The sequence below is a fragment of the Notamacropus eugenii genome, chromosome 7 (assembly GCF_028372415.1).
Source record: "Notamacropus eugenii isolate mMacEug1 chromosome 7, mMacEug1.pri_v2, whole genome shotgun sequence".
NCBI classification, from domain to species: Eukaryota; Metazoa; Chordata; class Mammalia; order Diprotodontia; family Macropodidae; genus Notamacropus; species Notamacropus eugenii.
The window spans coordinates 1,002,032-1,008,031 of record NC_092878.1 but is presented as its reverse complement, the minus strand read 5'-3'; the positions used below and the strand labels follow the sequence as shown (position 1 = coordinate 1,008,031).

The window sequence follows — 6,000 nt, the reverse complement described above, 5'->3', positions numbered from 1 at the left end:
CAACCTCCATTCCCCTTTAAATCATTTTTGGGGGGGCTGCATTCCAACAAAACCCAAAGGATCTGAGGGACCTAGTCTTCAGTCACAAGTTCTTCTGGATTTGTCAAAGGAATAAACTGTTAAATACAAAAAGGGTGGGAAAGTCCTCTGAAAGCCAACATCTTTCACCTCAAATCCTTTGTTCCAAGTTCCTGCCTTTCTTGTGCAAATATACTCTGCTACAATTTGGAAGGCTTCCAGCTACTCTAGAATACTGGCTACCTGAAGCTCTGTAGGGTCTTTCATTTAGTGGTATAGAGCATGAGAAAAAGAAGTCCTCTCTTTGTAGAGGAGGAATCTAAGGTCTGAGAAAACGACTTATTCAAGGCCACAAAGACAGCAAACTGTAGAGCTGGGGTTTGGGATCTCTGCCTCAAAATTCAGCGCTCTTAATGCTTCACTAAGGTGCTACTACAAACAAAGCAGTCCACTCCATTGTGGGTTAACTTTGATTAAAAGAAGCTTCTTTATAGTACACCAAAATTGCCATCTCTACAATTAACACACATCGGATCGAGTTTTGCTGCGTAGATCAAAGTAAGTCCTTCTTTCACATGATAACCTTTCAAACATTGGGTAACAATGTTGAGGTTGTCAGTCTGGGTACAAAGCTTATGAGTCAGTCAACAAGCATTTATTAAAGCAGTGCTAAGCACTGGGAGTACAAACCAAACAAACACTTTATAAGAACCTGGCTAGGAGAATGTGGCCTAGTAACTCCCAAGGTATGTAGAAATATTAGTTTAGGCTCTTAAGAGTTCTTACCTTTATTTATTTATTTTTTTGTCATGGACTCCTTTGGCTGTCTTCTTCAGTTTGGTGGGTGCCTCATGGGGGTGGGGGGTAATGAGAAAAAAATATTTTATAGAGGAGGAATCTAAGGTCCCAAGAAATGACTAGACCAAGATCACAAAGATGACCAATAGTAGAGCTAGAATCTGAAATATATTAGAACTGGAGTGTAGCTTTCTGCATCTTCTCCAAATAATGGTTCATAATTATTTTATTTGTTTCCAGTGTTCTATAATCACTTCCATATATCTTAGATTTTTTTTCCCCTCCCAACCCCTCCTTCCCTGAGATAGCTTGCAATTTTATATAGGTTCAACACATACAATCCTATTAAATACATTTTCACCTTAGTCATGTTGAATAGAAAAATTAAAATGAATGGGAGAAACCATAAAACAAAACATAACACAAAAGAAAATGGTCTGCTTCATTCTGCGATCCAACTCCATAGTTCTTTCTCTGGATGTGGGAGGCATTTTGCCTCAAAAGTCCACTGGGAATGTTTTAGGTCCTTGCACTGCTAATGAAGGACCAAGTCTACCAGAAAATTCCCAACACACTGTGGTTGTTGCTGTGGACAAAGTTCTCCTGGTTCTGCTCCTTTCACTCAGCATCAGTTCATGTAAGTCTTTCCAGGCCTCTCTGAAGTCTTCCTGTTCATCATTTCCTATAGCAAAATAGCTGAATAACCTTTTTGAATGCAAATAAGACTCAGGATTACAAAATAAGTCATGTCTATTGAAATAATTTCTCAAAAATATTTTTATATTTTCATTTTGATATTTTATACATTCAAAATAAATATATTTTTATATTTTAATTTTGACATTTTCAATTTGATATTTTATAAGTTCAAGGGTTCCAGACTAAGAACCCCGAATCCAGGAGTCCTTTGCCAAGGAACTTCAGCCCAAACCTTCTCCCTGTCATCTCCATCTCCTTTGTCTCCCTGGCCACTTTCTCCAGGAAGCCTCTCCTTACTCCCCTGGGTTGGAGTGCTTTCCCTCTGGCTTGTTAGTAAATAATTGTTGGTAAATCCATGTTTTGTCTCTGCCCTCAGACTAGGGGCGCTTCCAGAGCAGGTCTGTCTCTTGCACCCCTCCCTATCCGCACCTCTTTCCAACCCTTCTCAGAGCCGGTTTTAGGCCCTTCTGCCTCCGCCCAGACGGGCTGGCTCACCCAAACCCGGCCCCCGCAGCTCGGCCCCCGCAGCCCGGCCCCCGCAGCCCGGCCTCCGCAGCCCGGCCGGCCGGGGCTCCAGGCTCCAGCTGATCAGTTGCATGCACAATGTAACACTTTTTTACGGCTCGACGTGTGGTTGGCCGAGCGCGAGGGCGGGCGCCAGGGCTCCGCACCGGGCCCCGCGAGGCGCACCGTCCCTCGGCCTCTCCGGGCTGGCCCCGTCAGCGTGCCCAGGCCCCGGTCCCGGCGTGTCCGTGGCGAGCGGCCAAAGGGAAAAAGGAAGCGGACCCGGGAGCTGGGGGCGTGTGGGGTGGAGGGCCCGGGGCGGGGAACCCGGCGAGGGAGCCTGTGACGCAGGCCGAGGGGGCGTGGCCTCCGAGGCCCCGCCCCTAGACCTCCCCCTCCCCTCCCCCTCCCTCCCTCGCCCTCTCTCTCGGGTCGGGGTTACATGGCGGCGACTGCGGCAAAGCGAGAGCCTTGGAGACGCCGCTGCCGCCAACCCCGCCGGAGACCGGAGCCGACCTCAGGGGCTGTCCGCGGGCCCTGCACTGCCTCGATGAGTCGGAGAAGTCCCGTGAGTGCGTTCGGGGGGCCGGGGGGCCGAGGGCCGCGGGGGGGGGGGGGGGCGGCCGCGGGGGACGGCGGCGGGGAGCGGGACCCCGAGCCCGGAGGCCTGGCGGCGGGCCCGGCCCGGCTCGGCCCCCTCCGCTCTCCTTCGCCCTCTCCGCTCCCCCTCCGCCTCCTCCATTGTGTGACCCTCCCTCCGGCGGCGGCGGCGGCCTCTTAACAAAGGCGCTTTTGTTCCGTCTCCTTCCCGCCGCCCCTCCTCCTGCTGTGCCCGGTGCCGGGCCCGGCCTGGATCGGCCTGGGCTGGGGGGGGGCATCCGCGTGCGGCGGCCGGGCTCGGCCCCCCCTGCCCTCCGGCGGGGCCGGGGAAGCGGATACCGCGGCGTGGGGCGCGCCGCCCACCCCTCCCACCGCCCGAGGGGGGGCGGCATTAGGGGGAGGCCGCTGCGGGCGGGGAGCGGGGGGCGGGGTGCGCCCCTCGGCCCCTCTCTCCTGATCCGGGGCAGGGGTACCCTGACTTCTCTCTTTGGCTGGGGAAGGCCCCTCCTCTGGGGCTTACATTCTCCCACTGTCCCGGGAACTTATGGTTCCCCCCGCAGCCGCTCCTGGGACCTAGAGCCCCCCCCCCCCCCCCAACCTGGGCACTTACGATCTCCCCCTGCCCCAGGATCAGGTCCCCCCCCCCCCTTGCCCCGGGGATTTAGAGTCCCCCTGCTCTGGGCACTTAGGGCCCTCCCCCTGCCCTGGGCACTTAGGGCCCTCGCTCCTGTCCTGGGGACTCCTATCCCCCCTCCACTGCCCCGGGGGCTCAGTGCCGCCCCCACCTCTTTTTTCCCTGGGGACTTTCTCCATCACTTTTGCTTTTCTGGGGGAGGTGAGCGTTCGATCTCTCACCTCTTGTTCCTTCAGGGCAGAGATTTGAATAGCTGGGGCCTGTAGGGGGGCCTCCGGAGGGAGGGGGAAATCCCGGGAGCGGTTTGTGGTGACGGGGGACTCACGCCTTCCTGGCATTTTGCTGGTGGAAGTAGTTTCCCGGATCTCCTCTTGCACCCTCCCTCCGGTTTCCCCCCTTCTGCCCCCAGTGACTGCCTCAGCTGACTCCTCCGGGCCGAGGCACCCGAGGGCTTAGCTGGATAAACTAGGTACCCGGGGCCACATTACAGGCTGTCTGAGAGTCTTCCCTGGAAGAGACGATCTTGTATGTTTGTCAATTTCCTTGTATGTTTCAGTCACTTTTTGCTTAGCTGCGCAGGGTGGTGTTGTAAAGAGACCAGAGTTATTGAGAATTAGTTGTCATTTCCATGAAATTCACTCTAGAGTTACTGTATCCTCTTATTTTTAACCTTCTTATTTTTGAACTGTGACCCAGGACTTCCCTGAGATTCACTGAAAAGTACTGGACTTTTGACTTCATTTAATTCCATTTGGTACAGATTGTTTCGTTGAGTCCATAAAAAGAAAAGAAATGATTTTTTTTTCTTTTGCCCATCCTTTGGAAAAGATTCAGTGAGGGGAACGGTGAACTGTATTTAGGAACACAGTAATAGTAGCAGGACTGATATGTTTCCTAGGATATTATGTAACTGCTAAAATGATTCTATTTTAAAAGTTCATTTTCTGCTTTGGTGTGATGTTAGGAGAGAGTTTCTTTGGAGGGGAAAAGTTAGTGGGGAATGGCCTAGCATCAGACATTTTGGACTAGAGGTCAAACAACTTATCAAATTTTTTGGTTAGTCTTTCTGTCCTGTTTATTTTGAACAAATTCTGAGTTGCTTCATTTTCCTTTTTTGAGTTTATTCATCACAAGTGTAATTTTCACGATGGAATTGTTTGATAAAATTATCTGATTGGAAGGATCCAGAGCAGAGCAATTGAAGGAAACTTCTCAGACTTGCTTGTGCTTTCTTTCCCTCCTTAATCTGAAAAAAAAATTATGATTTATTTAGTAAGAGGCTGTAAAATAACCCTGTTATTTCAGAATATGCAGTACTATATTTCTTGTTTTACTTTTCTGAATGCACTATTTTCACAGGCTGGTCTTAAAATAAGCTAGGAAATATGCCAGATTTGAGAATGATAGGTTTTATCCTCTATATATCCTTATGTAAAGAAAAACTTTAGAAAAAGGAAATATATAGATTAAAGCTTCATATAATACTATTTGTTGATTTCAGAAGTTCAACACAAGGCTAGAATTTGTATTTCAATTGAACATCCATTTATTATCATAAATTATATGCAGAACTCTGTCTTGTGAAAGATAATAGATAATAACAATGTAATAAGAAAGATCATTTCTTTTCCCTTAGTGGAGCTTAACAATCTATACCTTTCTTCTAAACTGAAATAGATTGGCTCTTTCTCTGATCATTAAACTCCTGCAAATAAATAAATAAATGAATAAATAAAACTGTCCCCCTCCTCTCCCCAAATCTCCAAACAATCCAATCCAACCACCAAGAGATAATTTTCCTTTGGAGTGGAAGAAATATTCATTTTTATTTTATGAATTTAACAGATTCTGGATGCTGTCAGACTTTAAAAGTTTTGCATTGTTTTTACATATGCATTAATTCTGAGAATTTTCATAGGCTGATAAAGTAGCATTTGCTGACTCAGTGTACATTTTTTTTATGATGAGGGGTTAGTATAGGAGGGAGTTCAGAAGAACAGCAAGTTTTATGAGTTCCATGATGACTCAGCCTGCCTACTGACTGCAACGTGGCTCTTTTTTTCCCCTCCCCTTTCCAAGTATACTGTATTTTATTTAGTTGGGCTAAAATCATTCAGAATGCATAATATTTCTGGTGATGTGGTCTTTTCTAATGAGAGAAAATTAATATTTTGTCCATGGAGTGATTTTGTGGTTTTGATGGATTTTTGAATCTCTGTCATCTTAAAATAAGTCAGTGTATTTTTCTTTCTATGCATTAGATGCTCCAATGTGGAATTTTGGCATAATTTCTAAATGAAAATTTTCTAAAGATTTCCTGGTGAGGTGAAATTGGTTTAGCCAGTAGTACAAAGTATTTGTTAGCTGATTTATGTAAGGTATATAGCATTTCTGTCATGTACTGATGGAAACCGACTTTATTGGTGTTTTTACTGTTTGTATATCTTTTGTAATAACATTTACCTAGAAATAATCCTTTCAAAGGTGCCAACAACTAATCAGAAAGAACTGTAAGTGTTAGGTTTTCAATTTAATGGAAGTCTATTAGAACAGTGCTAAATACAATCATTTGACAAATATTTGTAGACTTTTCATTTTCTTATATAATGAATACTATATTAGATCAGCATGATAGCCACTCATTACGTTTTCATCTGTCAGGATTTCATGATGGGTTGTTGAGCACACTGTTCCAAAATTAGGGCTTAGGTTGGGGTTAGGTAATAAGATACAGCTTTGACTGACTT

General features: G+C 46.7%; 1 protein-coding gene and 1 long non-coding RNA gene across 4 annotated transcripts in view; one reads left to right on the top strand and one right to left on the bottom strand.

The window, feature by feature from the left end:
- Positions 1 to 481: 481 nt before the first annotated feature.
- On the bottom strand, positions 482 to 3,573 carry LOC140513661 (uncharacterized). The gene is made up of 2 exons (XR_011970270.1): positions 3,475 to 3,573; positions 482 to 1,521 (listed from the first exon to the last, which is right to left on the bottom strand). It is a non-coding gene; the product is annotated as an uncharacterized lncRNA (long non-coding RNA).
- Positions 2,396 to 6,000, top strand: part of MAPK6 (mitogen-activated protein kinase 6) — a 39,677-nt gene continuing 36,072 nt past the window's right edge. Inside the window, exon 1 of one of the 3 annotated variants that reach the window (XM_072623531.1) lies at positions 2,396 to 2,587. The gene's annotated coding sequence lies outside the window, so the exon portion shown is untranslated. Of the gene's footprint in view, positions 2,592 to 3,691; positions 3,779 to 6,000 lie in introns of those variants that run through there. The other 2 variants (XM_072623532.1, XM_072623533.1) reach the window with 2 other exon arrangements.